The sequence below is a fragment of the Buteo buteo genome, chromosome 3 (assembly GCF_964188355.1).
Source record: "Buteo buteo chromosome 3, bButBut1.hap1.1, whole genome shotgun sequence".
NCBI classification, from domain to species: domain Eukaryota; kingdom Metazoa; phylum Chordata; class Aves; order Accipitriformes; family Accipitridae; genus Buteo; species Buteo buteo.
Window position 1 is genome coordinate 38,434,028 of NC_134173.1, and position 23,200 is coordinate 38,457,227.

At 42.7% G+C, this 23,200-nt stretch overlaps 1 long non-coding RNA gene across 2 annotated transcripts in view; it reads left to right on the top strand.

Annotated features, from left to right (window-relative positions):
* Positions 1-275: 275 nt before the first annotated feature.
* The window catches only part of LOC142029481 (uncharacterized), a 48,840-nt gene continuing 25,915 nt past the window's right edge, over positions 276-23,200 (top strand). Inside the window, exons 1-2 of one of the 2 annotated variants that reach the window (XR_012649939.1) lie at positions 276-410; positions 16,040-16,136. This is a non-coding gene — a long non-coding RNA (uncharacterized LOC142029481). Of the gene's footprint in view, positions 411-13,883; positions 14,193-16,039; positions 16,137-23,200 lie in introns of those variants that run through there. The other variant, XR_012649938.1, reaches the window with a different exon arrangement.

Sequence of the window (23,200 nt, forward strand, 5' to 3'; positions counted from 1 at the left end):
CCTATGGCTAGGTATTCAGGGCACTTTCTGTCGGTATGGAAGATATAAATTTGAACCCTGTGTGGACGTACAGGACTCTGAATCCCATCTGTAGCTTTCAGTCTCAGCTGGTCTGAGAAGAGGTTTTATTCAACACTTTTTTAGGTGTCTCAGGTCTTTCCTTATGTACAGCTTTACAGCCTATAGACTTGAACTGATCCAGCCTCTTGACTCTGGGGGTTGACTTTGTGCCACAGCCTGTTCACGTCTGTCTTGTATGAGACATACAAGTTCACAGACCAAGCAAAGGGATGATTAAAGCCTGTGATCTGAACCCTTAGACCAGGACTTATGTGTAAAGAGTCACATGATGTAACAATGCCAGGTTCTGAGACAGCTACAAAGTTTTCTCTCCCTCTACAAGAAACAAGGTAAGAGAAGGATGTTAGAATATTAACTATAGCTCAGTAGCACTTCTTTCATTCCTCAGCAGATTTTATGCAGAGCTCAACATAGACAGGTCCATGGATAAGGTAAAATAAACTGGGAGATTTCAGATGGAAAAGACATTGTGGCAGGAGGGGAGATTACCGAAGGAAATATGTTGATTTAGCCAGACAGGAAAAGCGTATGTGCTAATTGAGGTAGTCTGGATTATGGAGGTAGACCCTGTAATTTTGAACTACATTCACAAGGTGAACTCATACAGTAAACCTTTACTCTTTTACGTCCTATCATCTTGGGGAATTCATAACCCAGATGATTAGACGACAGACTCCCTTATCTAATGCAGAAGAATTAGATGCCTGAGAATAGGAAATACAGAAAGCAGCATGCTGAACAGGAAGCTGTAGGGGTGAAACGATGCAAAATGACAGTAGATTTTGCCTATCCTTAATCTGGAAGCCTTCTGATTTCCCCATGTGCTCAGAAGTGTTTGTTCTGTGGAGATGATCACCTTTCTACAGCACAAAGCTTCAGCCCGGTCCAGATTTAGGGCACATGGGTCTGTGAACTCCATTTTGGAGCCTTTGGAGAATCATGAAAAGCTAGGTGTGCCTAAGACTATGACTAGCTTTGGTGGTGCCTGTCTTTTACATAATTTCCTACCACAAGGGCATGGCAAGAAAGTTCTCATCAGCTTTATGAGGACTGCACTCAGGCTTAGAAGGGCATAATAAACACCAGACCATGGGGTACCTGGTGTGACAGCACTTTCCAGTTTTCTATTTTTTTTTCTTTCAAAGTTGAGTCACTGCGCAGCTGTGTCTGCAACACTGGTGGGAACACAACACACAAAGTAGTTATAGCACTCAACTGTATTGGATGGTCCGGCTCAGAAGGTAGAGGCTAATGGATTGTACATTACCTGGAGGCTGGTAACGAGTGAAGAACTGCAGGGGACTGTACGGGGACTGGTCTTATCTAACATCTTTATCAATGAGGAGATGACAGAGTGCACTTGTCATATTTGCAAATGACACCAAAATGGTGGGCAAGGGAGGGAACGGGGATGCACTGATATGCTTGAGGGCAGGGTCACCATCCCGAGGGACAAAGACAGGCTGGAGGAATGGGCCAACAGGAGCCTTATGAAATTCCATAAGGGCAAACAGCAAGTCCTGCACCTGGGATCACCTTGCAGTGATACAGGCTGAGGACACTCCAGCTGGGGAACAGCTCTGCTGAGAAGGACTTGAGGGCCATGGCAGACAGCAAGCTGAACGTGTGCCTGCACTGTGCTCCAGCAGCAAAGGTGGCCAGCAGTATCCTGGGCTGTATTAACAGCAGCATGGCCAGTACAGGGAAGGGAGTGATTATCCCCCTTTGCTAAGCACTCCTTAGATGGCACCTAGAATACCACATCCAGTTTCAGGCCCCTCAGTGCAAAAGACACATCAACCAAATAGAGCAAGTTCAGATGAAGGCTACCAAGATGGTTGGGGTTTGGAGCCCTTACTTTGAGGAGACAGACTGAAGGATCTGGGGTTGCTTCAGAGGAACCTGACTGCTGTAGACTATGTCTGGACGTAAGGAGCAAACCACTGTCTTTCCTAGCAGCCTGCCAGTACCTGTGAGGATGTTATTGAGAAGACACAGCCAGGCTCTTCATAGAGGGGCATGTCAGGAGGGTGAGAGATGATGGGTGTATGTTGAGGTAAGAGAGATTCAGGTGGGTATAAGGAAAACCTTTTCCCCCATGAAGACAGTCAAGCAGTGAAACAGGTCACCCAGAGGCTGTAATCTCCACCCTTGGAGGTTTTCAAAACTAGACCCGACAAGGCCCTGGTCAACCTATTCTGATCTCATTTCTGAGCTGAGCTTGAACCAGAGACTTCCCTGAGGTCCCTTCTTGAGGTATCCTCTGATCCTGTGAATACATAACTGGAGTTTCTTTCTGGAAAAATAACTCCTGTCTGGATGCAAGGAGAAAACCTAGCCATTCCTATGCTGTAGGCTTGAGGTAGACTCTTTGTCTTGTAACAGCCTGGTGGTTAGGGCTTGCCCTGGTTTCAGCTGGGATAGAGTTAATTTTCTTCCTAGTAGCTGGTATAGTGCTGTGGTTTGGGATTTAGCATGAGAAGAATGTTGATAACACACTGATGTTTTCAGTTGTTGCTCAGTAGTGTTTAGTCTAAAGTCAAGGATTTTTCAGCTTCTCCTGCCCAGCCAGCGAGAAAGCTGGAGGGGCACCAGAAGTTGGCACAGGACACAACCAGGGCAGCTGACCCAAACTGGCCAACGGGGTATTCCATACCATGGGACGTCCCATCTAGTATAGGAACTGGGGGGTGGGGGCGGGGAATCGCCGCTCGGGGACTGGCTGGGTGCTGGTTGGCGGGTGGTGAGCAATTGCCCCGCGCATCATTTGTACATTCCAATCCTTTTATTATTGCTGTTGTCATTTTATTAGTGTTACCATTATCAATATTAGTTTCTTCTTTTCTGTTCTATTAAACCATTCTTATCTCAACCCACAGGTTTTGCTTCTTTTTCCCGATTTTCTCCCCCATCCCACTGGGTGGGGGTGGGGAGTGAGTGAGTGGCTGCACAGTGCTTAGTTGCTGGCTGGGGTTAAACCATGACAGGCTTTTTCTTGGGATGTGGGTTTAATGCCTCTCAGGCTGAAAAGAGCTAGAACCCAAATTTATTACTCCCTGAGTGGTGTAAGTACTCACCAAAGGGCAGATGGCAGCCGTGTTGCATTGTGGTAATATAGCTACATATAATATAGCTGTAATATGTTCTAAGATAGGCCCACTCTTGTACATCCCTAAGGCAGATCCTAAATAGCTACTGGCTGTGCTTACATGGGGAGAGGCCACCTCTCACTACACAGAACTCATGGCTGCAGGTCCTCTCTGGGCTTAGTGCCTGCCCTTTTCTTGCAAAAACTGAAACTGCTGCCTCACTTGCACCTTGGATGTCATGGATTGGAACAGTCATTTGGCCTAAAGGTATGCCAGAAGGATTATGTAGCCCCTAGTAAGGATGTAGCCCTGGCTTCAGGGCTTACATTCAGGCTTCAGCCCTGAATGTAAGCAAGTGAAATGCAGTCTCTGACAGGACTAGCTGCAGTGAGGGGGATCATAACTTGGGGCTTCATCTGGGGAAATGGGAGGCGAGAATGTAATTCTTCAAAACAGCGTGAAAAAATAGTTATACTTTTCTGAATGATGATTAGGGTACTAAATGTGAAGCCTAGAGATGGCAAGGAACTGTGCCATTTTCTCTTCTACCTTTGCTGCACAAAGCCCTCTTGTGATCACGCTCTGGGCCTTGCAGACCACTTAGGGAGGCGGAACAGGGGCTTTTCCTGTGGCTGTGTAGCCCCCTTGCAAGAAAGGGTGTACCTTAGTTGACTTGTCTCTAAGTGAATCAGGGTGGAAACTTATAAATGCGAAGGCCATGTAGGTGGTGGACTTCAGTGCTGAGCTAGGTCATTGTGTCCTCTGAGTGAATCTGGGCTCATGCTCTTTTTTATTCAAAACAATTTGCCAGTAGATTCAAATTGCTGAAAGTCAATACACTGGAATACATGGATGTAGCTACCTCATTTCCCTTCTTTCAATGTCCTTATATGTGCTGCTTGAGTGATATGGGAGGGATTAAACATTTTTCCAGGCAAGAGATCTATAGAACAAAGAAGGTTGATGGGGAGGGAAGGATAGCAATATAATTTATAAAAAGCTCTTAGAAGCAACAGCCTTAGCTTTCTACTATCGTGGAATACAGCTGAAAATAGCAGGTAATGGGACCAGTGTCCCTTTAAGAATTCTTGAGGTTACTAATGGATATAGGTCATGGTGACAGCCTTAAATAAACCTTCAGTAATAAACAAATCATTTTGAGTTTTCATAAGATTACCATCACTCTAAGGCTGCTCCAGTAGGGCTAAGAATGCGTGAAGGAAATGAGCATGATAGATCATATACATCATACTGTCATACCCCAAGAAAAGGACAAAAAAAATCTTTCAAGGAGGCTCACACTGTATTCCTGATAAAAGCTGTTAAGAATGTGCATTAATATTAATCCTCTATTTTACAATAAGCTATTCACTGTCTCTACACAAAATGCAACACTGCATCAGAGGAAAATGAAAACAAAACTTAGGAAAAAAGATCTCAGCAGGCATAAGTATCCTGTTCCCAGGATTTGGAAACTGAAAGTACCAAGAGGGCTACAAGGAATAATCATGTATCCAAAATCACTGTAAGAATAATATGGAAGTCTGTACATAACAGAAGTTCCATATCTCATTGTTTCCTGCAGTACATTCCTTACATATTGCAGCTTTACTTTGGTTTTAGTTACTTACATTTAATTTAAATAGAGTTCATAGTTCTTACCTATTCTAAAAGTACTTCCATTTTCATAGCTTTAGTGCTTTCTTATGGTGAAGGACAAGGTGCATTGAAACCGAAATATTGCTTGTTCTTATTTGGTCCTTCTGTATATCTTACTGTCATCAATGTTTGCATTTGGTGTTCTTACTACTGCACTGTCACTGAGAAAACTGAACTGTAGTTCAACTGAAGCGAGATGTGATTAAAATAAGATTTCCTTCTTTAGTAATAAAGCCTTCTCTAAAATGAGTGTCACTTCATTATTTACCTAAGTCCCATTCTGAAATACAAATGTCTCATGGATTGTTTTTAAACTTTTGATACTGCCTTATAAATTCCTCCACCCCCAAAAAGGAGCATAAGAGAGTGAAAAGAGATTTTGGTGTACAGTGGTTAAGTAATAGGATTCATTGCTGAAGAAAAAAATGAGTTGAGATATCTTTATGGATAATGACCTGCCAATGATTGTAAATACAAGGTGACATCTTTAAAGATAAGGACATTCACAAATCGATTAGACAAATCAGTAAAGCAAGGCCACACAGATATATAGCTATATTGGGACTAAAATATCCTACTGTATGGAACACATAGATGATTGCAAATATTGTAATGTCTTCTTCCTTGTGTCCATAAATAATAATAATCATAATAAACGTGCTCCTGCCGACAGCCTAAGCATCCCAGTAATGTGAATTGATTGTTAGCATTTTGCTTTAGAGGTAGATTAATTAAGGCTGAATCATATGGCATCCTTACAAAAGTACTGTACATATGACATCTAAATTAATACCAAATGAATTCATCACAAGCAGGGTAATTACAATGAGTATCTAATGAATTAATAATGATAGATCATTTATGATTCATGCATATATATATATATACACACACACACACACACACATTTCCCCCCCCCCCCCCCTTACATGCACAGAGGATAGCAAATTTGCTGCTGCCACATGGAAGAGTGAGACCTGTGATTTTTAGCTCTGTATGAGAATTCCTACTGGTTTTCGGTGAGCTTAGCACTGTATTATGCCTACTGCTGGGCAAAATGGAGGCAGAGAAACTAGCTGAAATAACATCCAGGTATGGGTGGTGAATCACTGTCGTAAAGCTGTGATCCTTCCTTCCTGTGTAACAAAAGATACTGCCATAGAAGCAGAGACATAATTTTCATGCAGTTTCAAAATCCCTCTGAATGGACTTTGGATACTTTTTTGAAGCTATGCAGATAGGATGTGGAAACTGGGCACCTAAATGGTACTTTTGCTCTAGCAGCAGTCTGCTGCTAGACTAGGTCTGCTGTGACTGGCTGGTTGTGCCAGGAGCCTCCTTTCAGTGGTGATAGGCCTGCATTCCCCTGTCATCGAGTTCATCAGTCTCTACAGGTTATCACTACTTAGATTGAGGAGGTTTTCAGTTTTAGAAATGCTAATAGATAGCATACATAGGCATGAACAAAGACCTGAAAGTGTTGGGCTCATCCCTATCCTCCAGATTACAGATACTTTACTTTCCCACCATTTAAATTTCTTTTCCCTCTGTCATCTGACCCACCCCTCATCTCCTCAGTCTTTTAAAATCTAATCTAGACTTTTCCTTTCTCAGCAACTTCTATCTACCTTTGACTTGAAACTTTGTGAAAGCACCTCCTACTGCCACCACTTGACTTCCACTGACTCTCCCATCCATTACTCTACTATGGGGCTGAAATAAGGCACCTTCATCCTCTAACAAGGTGTTTGTCAAGGCTAACATGACCTTTTCTGGCTGCTGCCAAGGCTTCTTGCTATTTTCATCTTCCCAGTCTGTCTGTGACTACTGAGTTACCAATGATAACTCAAATAATCAATTTCTCATTGATTATTTTCTCCTCATACACCTTTAACCATGCTTTTCCCCCTTCTCAGCCTTCTCTTTATGACCAGTCCTTCAGTGATTCTTTGTTATTTTGGCTCTGTCTTTAGCCTGTTCTCGTTTTCATCATCTGGTAATCCCTTGGCAGCCCATTCTCCTGTCCATGCTGATAGTTCACATGGCCATCTCCTTGTTCTTGACCCACTGCCTGGCCTTTTTGTGTCTAGTCTTCTTCCATGGCTCTGACATTGCTATGATGTCCTCATCAACTCAAACTCAGCTTTATATCAAGTGGATTCTATTTTTATCTTTTATTTTCCTTCTTTCTCCATTACCAATATGAGTTCCCCAAGCTCCTTGGCAAAGTGACATGGCTGGACTCTCACCAGATGGTCATGACAGTGTCCAGACTCTGAAGGCTGTAAGTCCTTCTCTTCCTGAGGCTGAGAACAGGCTAAACCCTGTTCCTGGCTTTAAGCCTCTATCCTGCATTTCGGGAGCAAACCTCATGCCTAGTGCCAGGAGGGATTCCTCAGTCTAACAGACTAGAGCTAGAGCTAGAGCTCTGGAACTGGTACCTTCTCTGCCCAGTTCTTCTCAGCAGTTGTTATGTCTCCTTGTATCCCACTGAAGGAATATCAGTCTTTATCTGTTTTACATTTTGTTTCTTCAAAGGCACATGACAGATGCAGGTTAAAAAAAAAATCTCTTTGTATGCACACATGCTTACAGAGTTTGCTTAAGAGTCTAAAACTTGACTCATCTTTTCTAAATAATACAAGAAGCATGTGAATCTAGGTAAGGTTAAAAAGGCATAAAGCCTCCATGCATTTCCACTACCTCAATTTCCTCCTCATTCTGGATACAGTCTTTGGGCTGCATTCAGAGCCATTTAAGAACAGGGAATTGTCTTTTACACCAAAAGTTTCATTCAGCTCACTTTAGTACAGTTGGTCTTGTCAATAAAGAGGGTCTTCCTATTACAAAGGCGTATCTTTTTGTTCCCTTCTCTTACTTTAAACCCTCTCTCACTGCCATCTCAGTGAGTGTCTTCTCTGTGTGTGTGTTCCAATACCCGACTCCTTTGTTTTGCCGCTGGCTCTTCTTTCCTTTCCACTTCACCTGCAGACTACCTGGAGTAAAGTGCTTCTCCTTGCTTCTGCTGACCTCCTTGGCATTGTCTGTTTAGAGTAGAGACATGAAGATCTCTATTATAGTTAGTCTGGGAAAGACATACTTATGGCCTTGTGAGTGAATACACAGTGGCATTCAACGATACAATAGTTTTCATAGGAACAATTCCATCATATTGAACACAACTGTGAATTTACACTTGTTATCTTTGACCCATTTTTCATCTCCTCTTCCTCTTATTCCCCTCCTATCGATATACTTGGCTGAAGCTCAACAGAAAAGACAGTGCAGTAACCTCATTTTTTCTCCTCCTTTCCAGCTTTCATGTGATACCTTTGCATAGTTGTGCAGCCTGGGACCCCCTTGTCCCTCAAATCAGTACTCCTTATTCAGCTTCAATCTGGGCAAAAATGTGTTTACCATCTGGCAAATTATCTTCCGGGCCTACCACACCCACACAGAAAACGGGAAGGGAGCTCAAAAGGTCATCGGGTCTATCGCTTGCCCCGGGGCAGGATCAGCCACATCTACAACATTCCCAACAGATGTTTATCTAACTTGTTCTTAAAACCTTCAAATGTGGAGATTTTCCAAGCTCCTCATGCAGTGCTCAATTCTCCTTGCAAATTCTTAATGATCCTCAGTGTCCTGAGCTCTTCAATTACAACCTCTCACATTCCCCCATTAAATTCAACCTGCTTATCTGCTCCTTCAAAGGCTCTGCACAGCTCTGGCTCCATCTGTCCCTGGTTCTTTATGAGAGTGTCTTCACAGGGTGTCTGGGTGCCTTTGCCCTCTTACTGATTAGCTATTTAAGCCGCATATCTCTCCTCACTTATATTCTGCACCCACCCATCTCCCTATCTCCATCTGTCTGGCGTCCCTTTGCCCAAAAATCACTTCATCAGGCTTTCATTTTCACTTTCAGGAACTTTCCCCTTAAACTCTTTTCTTTTGTGAATAAGCAGACTCTAGTCCACTTAAAAATGTGCTTTTTAAAGGACAGCCCCCCCTCCCAGCCCAGAAGTTACCATTCAGTCTGCCACCCTGTGCACCCAGCCAAGTGGAGGGTTTTGTTTGCCTTCATTAGCCTGTAAACTCATTTTGGGTGGGGCTGTTTTCTGCCCTTTGTTCTCCACTGTGTTGAATGTGCTGACAGCGCTGAACTCTCGATTATTAATAGCACAAACAAAGCTTAAAAAGGGATGGATCAAAGGAAGGAGAAGGGGAAGGCAGAGGGAATATGAGGTTTTGTTCAAAGTAGCAAGGAAGCTTCAGGATAAATGTATCCTGCTGGGATGTGTTCAACACCTGTTAGGAAAAGGTTATGGGTAAGATTGTTGAACAATCTGAATGAAGGCAGTCTCTGCATCTCCCTAAAATGCTCAGAAAAAAAATCCATTCAGTGTAACAGGTCGATGCTTTGCATAAATTAATTTGAAGTGAGGGAGAGAACCAGTAAAAGAATGAAACTTGAAAAGCAGGGACGAAGCAAATAGGAGGCAGGAAAAGCACCAGTAACCCTTTACAACAGGGTTTACCTTGGTCTGGACATTCAAGCTTGCTTGCCTGTGTCCACTCTGCTATACTTCTCTTGAGTTACAACCCGTCTGGTGATGGCCACACTGTCACAGTACTAAGACTCCTGAAAAGCTGAAGCAGACCTTTGGAGTGTTTCATACTGTAGTTCTAATGGTGACTGCCTGCTCCTCTGCGTGGAACTGCTGAGTAAACGCAGGCAGTGCTGACCCGACGGGTGGGAAACCTCAACCCAGTCACTCTGCCTTCAGCACACCCAAGGTGGTATGAGATGGGGGAGACCAAAGCTGGTGCGAGGCTGGGGATGGAAGGATAGCATGGGACATGGTATAGAGCTTTCTGGTGGTGTTCAGAGGGTGATTTCACACACCGGTGAGTGGATCACACAGACCGTCTGGGGACCTCTGCCTGCAGCCATGAGGATTTCAGAGTCCTTAGGCACCAACCACAGACGGCTGAGCTAGAGCACAAGGAAAAAATGGCACAAAAAGGCCTGTCCTGGCTCTGGGAGGGCCAGGACCTCCAAGGAGCTGTGCAAGGAGTTTGCTTCCCTTCTGCAGTGCTAGGACATCTCAGACCTGACACCCTCAGGAAGTCCTGAGGCAGATTTCCATCATCCTCTGTCAGCAATTTATGCCACACCGCTGCAAATCTGTTGCTGGCTGGACTATCACTGGCAAACCAGATGTCAGTGTTGTGGTGATAGAAGAACATGAAATCTATTATTGCTGCTTTTCCCACCAAAATCATGGTTACCACTGAAAAAATAAAACACCCAAATTGTGCTGGGAACATCAGTGGCAGAAATATGTTCATTGTCTGCCTCTGTGTGTGTGAATTGAACCTTAAGAAAATAGTACTTGGCCATTATCCAGTGGTTGGACAACCATCGACATCAATGTGGGATGTGCCAATTGGTTACAGAAAGCAAGGCGGTAAGGTCTTATGGAGTTAACCTGTCTGGTCATGAAGAACAAAGTTCTCTCACAGTAACACAAATATCAGTGCAGTGTCTGCCTTCCTGCTATTCAAGTGACCCAGGCAACTATATTTTGTGCTGGCTCCTGGAGGTGGACCTGGATGAAAGAGCACCTGGGAAAAAGTGGCTGCAGTCACCTCAGTGTCCAGGGAGTATGCACCTGGCTGACTGCAGGCGAGACGTCCTGCCTGCACGCCTAACTCCCACCCTCATGTCTCTAATGTTATTTGTACTATTAGGGTGTGCAAAGCATGGCGTGACACATGGATCAAAAAGGGATGGGGGGGCTCCACCAGGAACAGGAGGATTTAGATGGTTCACAGGACTGGGTCAGGCAATCAGAGAGTGCACCTGTCATCACAGAAGCTGTGTCAGGAAAGCAAGGGGGTTGCATTGTAAGGGAAAAAGCAATTTGGGGAAGTGCTGCAGTACACATATCAATCTGTCTATTTGCTATTATTATTATTATGAGAATTTATTAAAAGTTTTAAACTGCCTACCTCTTTATTTTTTGTGAAGAATCACACAATCAGTAGATTGTGTAACTGGGTGGGTTGTACAAACACAGACTTCGCTGCTGTTGTGATACAAGAAGCGCAAATGTTAATATAAGCAAAAGGTTCGATGGGCAAGGACAAGTGGCAGACAATGCCAGAGAGGCCAGTGCCAGCGGCTGCTGAATCCCCCTGACTCCAGCACCTGTGAGAGTACAAAACAGGGGTGAGCAGGGGCTGCCTGGCCATGCTCACTTTCCTCCCAGTAGTTCACTGACCCACCAGTCCAGGTAAAACCCTCCACTCCTTGCTTCAGCTACATGTGATAAAAGCAACCCAGACCCAAAGGACTGTTTTCCCCCTAGCTCTTGAGTAGAATGTTTAGAAGATGTTTTTCTTATAGGATCTGCCTCTTGGGGTTAACTAAAATTACATTTCAGATACCGATTTTTTAATACTGGTTAGAATTTCCATCTCAGCATTTTCTAGGGAAAAAAACGTGATTTTATTTGCTTGAAAATATTTTGCTTTGAAATTAGCTTCAATTTCATAGCTAAAAATGTATTAAGGAATAATTTTTAATTTCAGATGATTCACATGATTCAAAAAGAGTTGCTTCCAAAAAGTTTTGTTTTGATAGGAAAAAATGACAAATTATTTAAAATAATAACATGTACCCCTCCAGTCAGAACTTAAAGCCTGTTAACAACATTTTGCTTACACCCACACTGCCAAGTGGATATGTTAGTAGTAATGTTAATGTGAAGCCTAGGTTTAATTTATATCACCGTTTGAGTAACCAAGCCCATATTCAGGGCACAGATAGATCCAAGTAAAAGACTTCTGTGCCTAGATAAGAAGAGTTTGAAGACAATCTGGCTCACAGGCTAACTGAAGAGATGATTTGTTCCCAAAAGGCTGGGGAGGGGCAAGTGCACAGCAGCAAGGAATTGGAAGAGAGAGAGAGGGAGTGAGGGAGAGGGACGATGTGTGCATTAGGGAAATTGCCAATAGGGTGGTTGGAAAAAGATTAATTACAGCAGTGTCAGCATAACAAAGACAAAAGGACTGACTATGCCTGATGGCCATGTAAGGTGGATTTGTGAAAAAGAATGAGATCAAATATCAAGTGCTTCTTTAAAACACAGTGGTGGCAATCTGTGGTACCCAGCTGACATCAGTGGTACTACTCCAGGTTTACACCACTTTCAGTGGGAGGAATCTACCTCTGGTTCTCTGACTTGTACCTAATATGTCGCACTCTTTCAGTCAGATACCCAGGTGGGTCTGAGGTGCCTCTTTGGAAAATGGTGGAATTCTCCCCATCAGTACCAGCTGAGGAACAACTTCGGAAAAGGATGAGATATTGTTTTAGTGACATTTGGGTGTGTATTTAATTTCATCCTATTGAAAGATGGATGCCTCCCTGGTGTTAGTGAATTATCTTTGTGGCTTTGTCCATACCTGCTAAACACTCCCCTGTAGTTTCCCAGGCATGTGCTCCTTGAGAACATCCATGGAAATGTTGAGAGCCTGGTGTAATCATAAGAACAGCAAGTACCCCAATCAGTGAGCAACATGCCAGGTGGGTTTCATGAAGTTAAATGAAAAAGGAGCTCAGAGTTCAAAGGATGGCTGCTCTTCTAATTAACGGTATCTGTGATGTTGCACTGCACCTTCAAATTACGTGTATGCCTACAGTTCACCAGAGCATCCACCCTTCCTTCACACAGCTGATTAATGATTCTTTTGCAGATGCATTTGAAGCTTGAGGAATTTCATTTCCTGATGATAATTTTCTTTATCTCTGCTGTAGTGAGGGAGTGCCTCTTTGTCCAGGGCTGAACCTGGCAAGAGAGGAGAGGAGGCAGGTCTGTGGGTGGCTGTTTACACCACCCACGCACATTAGAGAAGTCCTGAGGGACACCCTACCTGGTACTGCAGCAGCCTGTGAAACTGGCTTTCGGCAAGGCCCAGTGCTCCCACCTGGGGACATGCTGGGATGAAGGAGGAGGAAGGATGGAGGCAGGGAGGAAAGGGACTACAAAGATGGTGATGTTGGCTCTGGTTTTCCACACACTGAAGGAGTTCAGGATTGTTGTGCTGCCATTTGGGGTCAATTGCTAAGTGTAGAGCAGTCACAGCATGCTCTGAGCACCCACCACATCTCTGCACTTACAGCTTGAACCTTCCCAAAGGAACCAGATATTTAAGCATGAGGACATTTCCCTGAATGCCACCCCACTTTCAGAGACCAAGTTTTCAGGCTGCATCTTCTGAAGAGTGTATACAATGTTTTCATACCACTCAGTTCCCCCCAGGGCTCAAGATTTCTATAGGTTTCATGCCTCTGTGAAAGTCTGAATTTTACCTGCAAGCACATAACTTCGCTTGAAGTCCACCGGAGGCCAAATCTTGCTCTCAGACGGCCTCAGGCATGTCCATGAGCATCTGCAGGAGTTCAGAGTGAGGATCCAGTTCTGCCCAAAGGGGCTGATGAAAAGCCTGAGACTGAAAGATGAGGTCTTTTCTCTTTTATTCCTTAGGACACAAAGAGTTATTTATTTAAAAGACTGGCTTAGCGTTATTGTAATTAGTTTCATAATGGGTGCCTGGATGTTCCAGCCTGGACCAGGGACCTCTTGTTCTAGGCACTAATCTTGCCACTGTGACCTTTGCTTCATTTAATACCTGGGTGTATTTGTCTGATGCTCCTTTTTTTTTTTATAAGATAAATTTACATTTCAGAGTCCATTCACATGTGCTAACCTAGTTATGAGCCAGTTTCACTCTTCATGAACTTCCTGCCTACAGGCATTTTTTGTAAATTGCTGTAATATGATAACTGGAAATCCTTTTTACTATCTCAAAACAGGAAATAAACATCCTGTTGTGAGAAGAGAATTAGAATTATGCATGATGCTTCTTTTGTAATTTACTCATTCTTGATAACATATATTATGTAGGAGAGACTTCTAGGGCATTAAAGCAAAGATGACCAGCCATAAATCAACCTCGAGGAGAGAGTATGCTGAATCCCTGTTGAATAGCACTTAGATCATTCTTGTTCAGCTTGAGTGTTGGTAATCTTTTGCCTTTGAGACTGATGAGGAATTAGCGAGATTAGAAAATATTTAGAAATTCAACAGATCTTCTGGGTCTGCATTTTGTTGCTTTTCAGATGAAGACCCAAATAATTTGTACTTTCTGTCACCTACTGCTTTATATTTGGAAGATGTTTCCTTAAATGTCAGAAGTGTCTGCCTGCAGAATATACCTAATGTATACAGTCTTTTGTGAGCTGGAGATTGCCTTTTCAGCAGTGGGCAGCAAACTGGTATCTGAGGTCTTGAGGTATGTATTCTGTTTGTCATCCTTATATTCCCTGATCAATATAAATAGAGTTCCTCTTCTCAGTCTTCCTAAATCTGCATTTGTTTTTCTCTGTTAGAATTATTGATATATATTATTTTTTCCTCAGAAGAATCTTTTCTCTTTTCTTTTCACTTAATTTAGTTTGTTTTGTTTTGTTTTGTTTTGTTTTCCTTTCTTTTTAATTGCATATATTAACACAAGATATTGCTGGAGGTCTTATGAAGATGTTCATATTTTAGGTGTCAATAGGAATTTTAAAGAATTACTTCTCATTTACACATCTTACATGTCAAGTCAGCAACGAATTTCATTTAAAAAAGGAAAGAGCCAGTCACATTACTGTAATTTCTGAAAAGTGTCTTGATGGTGATTTGTGACAGAGGAATGTTACAGTATCTCTCAGTTACATAATATCAGAGAAATTACACTAATGTCAATGTTTGGATTTCTACTGTCATTACTGAGAGATCTTTGGACCAAAACATTAGGGCAAATAACCTTTGTATGATATTCCCTTCTGAGTGATGCTACACAATTATTTATGAATTTGGAGTTCTTTGCTATACTAATCATAATATTATGAGAGAAACAATTCCAGTTTGGCATACACTCATAAACACTGTTGAAATGTTTAAGTGCTTACAACAGCTGTAAGACTTTTTTTTTTTGGACCCTTTCTTTCTATGCATGTGTCGTGTTTTTGTTTTGGGTAGTTTAACAGAAGTAGCTTTCAGAAGAATGAGAAATAGGTGCAAGACAGTGCGCTTACACGAGGTAATATTTGAACCTTGAGAAGGGATTATTGGTCTGCCTTTATTCAGATGCTGCTGGTCAAACTGGTTTAGAGCTGTTTAACCCTGGGGTTTTTGAGCCTTGGTAGGGTCCTTCAGCTGAACACTGAGGTTTCTCTTAAAATAGACTCTTCTTCCCCACCCCCCCCGCCCCCTTCTAAGAATACAGTTTAAACTTTTTACCCAGGCGCATTTTCTGAGAAGTGGCTGGTGGTTAAAGGATAGGTCTGTGAGTCAGATATATGGGGCTCTAATCCGATGTCTGCTTTTGAGTCATTCAGCTTTGTCTACCCTGATGGGTACAGGCAATCACACCTCTGCTCCACCCACGCACGGAGCTGGCTACATGTGGGCCAGCACTGGAGCCGTTGCATTATTGTGGTGCTAAACACAAGCAACTATATCCTGCCTCTTAGCATGGCTTATTACCATGGCTTGTAATCAAAGCTCTGATTACACAAGCCACGCATTGAAACGTTCATCTCTCCAAAACCTGCAAGACACATCCCACATAACTCAGGGAGCAGGAGCTCTGGGAATGCTTCATAGGAGGGAGGTAGTGATGACTTATCTCCCCACTCTGTTACCAAAGGGAACGGTCTGGGCATTTGTCTGGTTCCCAAGGCAACCGAGCAATATTGACTTTATCATCCTTTGATGATTTGCTTATTGCCACAGCTGGGAACTCAGATCACACGGAAGTCCCCATGGCTGTAGGGTCTTGCTGCTGATCATGAGTGCAAAATGCGCTTGAACTGATCAAGAACCACAGCTGGGCCACTTTGAGATTATTACGTTGGACTTGTGCCTACAGAGCTCCTGGATTGGAGCTGGTTCCTGTCCATGAGAAGACAAGAAAAGCAGATGTACAACTGTCAGCACCTGTAGGTCCCTCAGCTCTGAAATCAGGCAAGCTACCAACCTCTTCCTTCTGGCACTCGCTTGTAAAAGAGGTTTCTTACAGATTAGGAAGCTGTGATTTCTAGTCTTTATTTGCTTAATCTGTGCTTTAACATATTCTTCATTCATTTTCAGAAATGACTGCAACTGCAACATGCTTTAAAAGCGGTTAAAGAAGAAATGTCTTTGTCTTGAAGAATTTTCTGATAAGGCCTCAGTTCTGCATCTTGATGTGAGTAGGCATGCCCTAACGCCTCTCTGGAACATCAGACTTGTTCTTCCTTGTGTACGTTTGTCATTTTAAACAACAAAGTATTGTCAGCAGAAGTTTGTTTTGCTCTTTGTATGAGTGCATAGTTGAACACTCCCTTTGCGTGCAGTATGAACCACCAAGGAGTTTCTGCAGCTTAGTTAGTATGCATAATGCCACTCTGGAAGTATAAGATAGTTTTGATATTTTATTGACTTATTAAATGGTGCTGCCTTGCTTTGGATTCATTAGTTGCAGCTACTTACACAGCAACCATTTTTGTCTCCACAATCAGCTTTCTCTGGGACTAGTTTTTGCGGGGTGGAGGGTGGTGAGATCAGTCATGGTTTGGAAATGCCTGTAGCTTCTGCATACATCTGGATAGGCCAAGGGTAAAGCTTTCTCTCTTAGTCTAAATTTCTCTGAATTAGTGCTATTTCACTTTTCACTCTTGCACCCTTTTTGCAGTTGTTGGAACCTTGTCGTCTTCAGTTCTCACACCCCTTGCTAGTGGGATGTACTCTCGAATTCCACCTCAGCTTTTGTAGCTTTAATGCTGAGAAAGAAATTACATCCTCCATCATCACTACAGGTACTAGCAGGAGAAAATGCTGGTTGCTTTCCACAGAAGTGTAGAGCAATCCCACTCATTCAGCGAGCTGATTATGCAAAGAATCAGTCTTATTTCTTGAAAGCAGTTAGTGCTACATCTCAGTGAGGTGAATGAGTACAGCAATGTTGACTTGAAGGGAGCAATATGGTTTGATTCTATCTTAGTGTCTGGTCCATATAGACTGTAGGTAAAGCCTATTAGAATACATGATAATGACATTAAGGGATATGCATGAAGTCCAACACAGAACTTGTTGACTTCTCCTAGAAAATCCCCTTTTTCTCTGAACTCACAATGAATTTTAGTACTCATTTTATCTTGAATACTGAATTGAGAAAACAATGTAATTTCTTTTTTTCCTGTGAAGTGCTTAAAAAAAGGCACGTCTATGTAAGCATCGCTGCTCACTGTTGCATGACATCAAAGCTGCTCATCTGCATGGCACATGTCCTGTGTTGTAGGAAGTTGTTGGAGGTTCATTGCTTACTTAGTAGAAAAGTCCCAAGATTTCACGAGCAGAAGATGTGAGTCTCCTTGGTGGAATCAGAAAGAGGTTCTGCTGCTGCCGGTTCCAAACGATTATTACGTATGTCAGCAGTACGTCTCTGGAGTTTTAGGAAGAACCCAGTTTTACTTCATTTCTTCCTGTAATGATAGAAAATTCTTTAACAGCATTCATCAGCTGAAGTTTTGGATCACAAACTAAATACTGATGGATTCACTTAACAAAATGATTATTAATTCCAAGGTCGTGGTTGAACACCAGCCAGCAACTAAGCACCACGCAGCCGCTTGCTCACTCCTCTCCCCTCCCAGTGGAATGGGGAGGAGAATCGAAAAAAAGAAGTAAAACTCATGGGCTGAGATAAGAACAGTTTAATAACTGAAGGAAAATAAAATAAAATAATAACAATAATAATAATAATAAAAAATATAATAATAATAGTAATGAAAAAGAATATAATGAAAAAAAAAGGGAGAAAAATAAAAGCCAAGAAAATACAAGTGATGCACAATGCAATTGCTCACCACCCACTAACTGATGCCCGAGCAGCGATCCGCCCCTTCCGGCCAACTCCCCCCAGTTTATATACTGAGCATGGTGTTCTATTGTATGGAATATCCCTTTGGCTAGTTCGGGTCAGCTGTCCTGGCTGTGCTCCCTCCTGGATTCTTGTGCACCTGCTTGCTGGCAGAGCATGGGAAACCAAAAAATCCTTAACGTAGGATAAGTGCTACTTAGCAACAACTAAAACATCAGTGTGTTATCAACATTATTCTCACACTAAATCCAAAACACACTGTACCAGCTACTAAGAAGAAAATTAACTCTATCCTAGCTGAAACCAGGACATCCAAGAATACAGGGAAATACAGATTTGGATACAATGGACTTGTGTATGAGGTCAAGTTTCAAAGGGCTTTAGATGAAGGAAGGCATAGACAGGTCCCTGATCCTATTTTCAGTTTAATGGACACAAACATGTATATGTTGGCTTCCAAAGGGTCAATTTCATAACAGGAAACTGCTATGAGTCCCTAAACCAGGGGAATAAATGGGTAAACAGGAAAATGAGAAAGGGAGCGTACAGCAAGCACTAGAAGTTCAAGGCAAAAATAGTAGAAAATTCAGTAGGGAAGCAGAATGATATGAGTAGAAATGCATGAACAGAACACAAGGAAATTTTACAGGATTTCAGGTATAAAGCCTATCCTAGATATGGTATTAATCCGTCTATTAGCTGGTAGAATACTCAATAATAACGCAGAAAAGACAGAAGTGTTCAATCAATACTTCTGTTCGGTGTTTGGGGAAAAGCCAGATGATTCAGGACAGAATGATGATGAAATGCTTTCCATTCTAGCAGTAACTAAGGGAATGTGTTGAACAGCAGATACTAAAGTTAGATACATTAAAATTAGTGTGTCTGGATAATTTGCATCCAAGATTTTAAGATCGATAGTCAAGGAGCACTACAGACCATTAATTTTGATTTTTAACAAGCCATGGAGCATTGGGGATGTTCCAGAGGACTACAAGAAAGCTAATGTTGTGCCAATATTTAAAAAAGGTAAATGCAGTGACCCAAGTAATTATAGGCCTGTCAGCTTACCTTCGATCCCAGGCAAAATAATGGAATGGCTGATAGGGTGCTTGAGTAATAAGAAATTAAAAGAAGGCGACAGAATTAATGACAATCAGGATGGTTCTTGTCAAACTGACTTGATATAATTTTAAATCAGATTTCAAATGGGGTGATTTAATTTACAGTTTTGATGCAATAGATTTAGCCTTCTGTAAGATGTTTGTGTGGCTTGACATTTTGATTATTCAAATAGAGGCCAGCTCCGCAAACAGTGGTTAAAGAGAGAAGTTAGGAGGAGTTTAGGCATCTGAATCTAAAATGGCAAACCTAAAAGCTCAGCTCAGTGGCTGCCCAGAACTGCCTTAATATCCTCAGTTTTCAGCTGGAGAAGTTTCCAAGGCAACTGAGGTTCTGCTTTTGTGCACTCCCAGAAGACACCTCAATCCTGACAGGGTTGAGCGGTTCAGTATCAATGTCATAACTATACATTTGTCTGCCTGTTTCCCGTACAGAGCTTGGTCCAAGGAGTGTGCTTGTGGCACACTTGAAGGATCAGCCTGTGCACAAAAATGCAAAAACAGATGCAGCCTTCATTTAACACATGACCACAGGAAAAGGTCTTTTATTCAATTACTCAGTGGTTAGAGCACTTGCTTGCTCAGGTTAGAAAAACTGAAGATTGAATTCTGTCCTCTCTTGAAAATATTTCAAATCCACTTATCTCACTGGATCTCACCAATTATTGGTGTATGGTGATGATGCAGAAAAGAGGGACTGAATACACATTAACAGGAGGACCAACCTGGCCGAAGTCAAGTTACAATCGCAATTGCTCTCATCATGAAGTGCAATGAATCTCCAGTACAAATTCTGTAAAGAAATGCTATGTCAAGAAGAAAAGTGGAGAACATCATGTGACTGCTTCAGAATTATCCTATGGGTGCAAATAAGGATAATAAGTTTATCCAGGGTCCATGCATAGTCAATATAGACCTCTTCAGAGGCCATTTTGTCCTGTCCCAAGACAGATATGCAAGATCTTTGGGATGAATTCTCATATTCAGGTTCCTCCATCATTGGATAGCTAGGTTAGATTACATGCATAGTTAATGTTAGCAAAAAGAAGTCCCACCATAAATACATACACATCGATCAGAGAGGGCTCTTGAGTTCAGCAAGGATAACAGCCAGTAGTTGAAGATTCACTCTAGTAGTGGGAAAAGAGCCTAGACAAAATCAAGCAAGGAATAAAGCACGGGCTTTTATCAGTGAAGGTTACTGATCAGTTGTTTACCAAAAGCTACATTGGATTTGGGGATTTTTTCTTTTTTACATTCTCTCTCTCTCTATTTCTCCTAAAATCTACTCTTTTGTCTATCACGGCTGCTGAAACAGGAATTAATTCTGGGAGCTCCCAGGACTTGTCTTGTATAAGAGGTCATGACCAGATGATCACTGTGGTTCCCTCTGGTCTTAAAAGGTCCAGCAAAAAGCGCTGAGGACAAACAAACTGAAAACCCAAGCCCATGCAGTAAGAAGCTTTCCCTGCCCAGGAAAGCAGATAATCTAAATAGACAAGACACACTGGGGTGAGAAAAAGGATGTGTTATCTCTGTTTCACAGATGGGAAACAGAGGCACAGAGAGATTAAGTGATTTACACACGGTTTGTGTCAGAGCCAGGAATGGGAGCCAGATCTCCCGAATTCTGTGTCACTACCTTAACAACAAGACCATCTTTTCTCTCTCTTACCACAGCCTTGAGAGGGAAAGGCCTGTACTGTCACATACATAAAATTGCACCATTGCTTACAGAGTAATCTGATAAAATACTATACATGTAGCATACATCTGGCATTCTGATTTCTCATCTTCTGTCAGACTGACTCCTCTTTCCTTCCTTCCTTCATCTTTCCTTTTAACCTCCCTTTCTTTTGTTTTCACTGTCTCTTGCAAAGGACATTGGTGTCAATTACACTAGTAGAAAGCACCACTGTCTCAGAAACAGCATATTCAGACCATCAGACCATCTAACCTTTCAGTGCACAATCAGAAATGTACCAGGCATACCTGGGCACATATCTCCTAAGAGTGGGTTTGCAAATATGAAGAGAAGAAAAATTAGAAAAAGGCATTTGAGATTTGCCCATTTTATTATGACCAAATCTGAGTCCATTTTCAAGGGAATCAGGAATGACCTCAGTGGGGTTTGCTTAGCTGAGTTGGCTAGGTTCAATTGTATCTAAATCCTTAAATCTTTCCTTTCTGTATCTTTTCATTTCACACATGGTTCTGGCCCCCCTTTTCTAAGCTGCTTTGGGTAAAAACATTACATTTTTGATACTGATAGCAGAGTCCTGAGAAGGGATAGTATCTTGGACAAAACCTGTAAATACCCAGCCTGTTTCTGTGGCAGTTCTGAGAGTGCCAGTCCCCTCCTGGTCTATGAAATTCTTGGAATAAGGTCTTCTTCCAGTGCTTCAAAAACTTGCAAGTTTGCAAGACGCAGAAAGAAAAAAACATATAATAATGTTGTTCATATGCAGAACAAAATATCTGAGAGGGTGTCAAAACACTTTCAGTGTGGGTATGGATAGAGGAAGGTCAGCCATGGTTGGCTAGGGGTGGACGCTTTGCCCAGGGCCCTCTGTTTTGAGAGGTTAGAGAGGGCCCCGGCTAATTGCCTAATGATACACAAGAGGTCATAACCTCCACCTTTGACCTGGGCCCCCTGGAGATGTTGCTATTGCTTAGCCCTGCACCGCGACCACCTCCACAGCATGGGGGACAATGGCCAGCCAACAATGGTGCTCAGCGTTTTATTTTGGGCAGGCAAGCAGAGGCCGTGCATGGCAGCCGAAATTCCCATCGAGCGGGATGCAGATAGCGGGGCAGAGCCTTGTGTGCCTGTACGGCAAAGGTGACACTGCTGATAGATGTAGCGTTGGGATCTGCTGCATCATAAAAAGTTCTGGTCAAAACTCAGAGAACCTGAACCTCTTTCTAGCTAGATGCGTGCTGGGAATAGGTTCCCAGAATCAGGTTATCCTCCTATTAAGGGAGGCATAAAGGATAGTGCTGTGAGAATTACAATGCCTTTTTATGGAAAGATCAATGGCACGTCCTCAGCTAGAATGCTGTTTTTAGGTAAGGGTAGTTTCACCTCATAAAAGATTATATGGCTGACATATTTTTAAGTCCAGAAAAGAGTAACAAAACCTGTGATGAAGAGGTATGGAAACACTTTGAGATGAAGATATGGACGATTGAGTTGTGGAAGGTGGCAAGTAAGAGATGTCACTGCAGTATATAAAATAATAGATGGTACCGCGGGGTCATGTGGTCACTCCTGTGTTACCCTCTCTTGTAATAAATATCAGAGAGACACTTGGAAATAAAAGCAACAAGTTTAATCTAAAACAGCAAATGCTTTTTTAACACAGTGTCTCTGCCGTGGCCTTGAGAAAATACCGAGGTAAAGAGCTTAGCAGGATTAACAAATGTTAGGCATCGCAATCGATATCACCTACATCTACAGTTAAACTATCCAGGGTAAAAGTTAATCTATTAACTCATATTTTAATGTAATATTATTTTAATGACTCAAATCTCCGCTTCAGGGCTTGTGACAAGGAGTACTTCCCACTCGCAGTGAAACTTGACTGCTGGGCACGTTTTTGGACGGGCATTTGTCCTTTGCGGGGGGGGTTCTTCTGCATGTGTTCCTGGCGGGCGGGAGAGGCAGGATTTCAGGCTAGCTGGGCCTCTGATCTGATCCGCTCTGGCACCTGACGCTGGCTTGGGCTGCGGAGAGGCGGCTGGCCGGGCTCCCCCGCCGGCGGCCGGGGCTGAGCTCCCAGAGCCCTTCCCAGGGCTGGCCCCGCCGGTATCGCTGCCTGCCAGACTTGGACTCGCAAAACGCGGGCTCAGCTTGGCAGCGGTGAGCGCGGCGTGTTCAGGCAGCTTTGAGGTTTCACCCAAATTGCCCGCCCTGCCCTGGAAGACACCACCTGTGCTAAACTCACCCTAGGCAGGAAATGGAAGAACAAATCAGGCCTAATTCAATTAAAAAAAAAAAAAATCCTTAAAACAAACTGCGCATAGTCTTCTCTGCACGCCATCTGCATAGGAGCGGGGGGCTGTGCTCGATTCATACTGTGATTCGAATGGAAGTGAGAGTAAATTGAAGGCTGATATATATCAGTGCTGAGGGCAGGATTTAGACAAGTGAACAGTTGTTCCTACAACAAAAACAGATAATGTTGTCAAGTTTGTTCCCTAACCAAGGATTCAATCAAATGCTCACCAGACTCGAGCTAAATCTCCGCAACCTTTATTGCTTCCTGT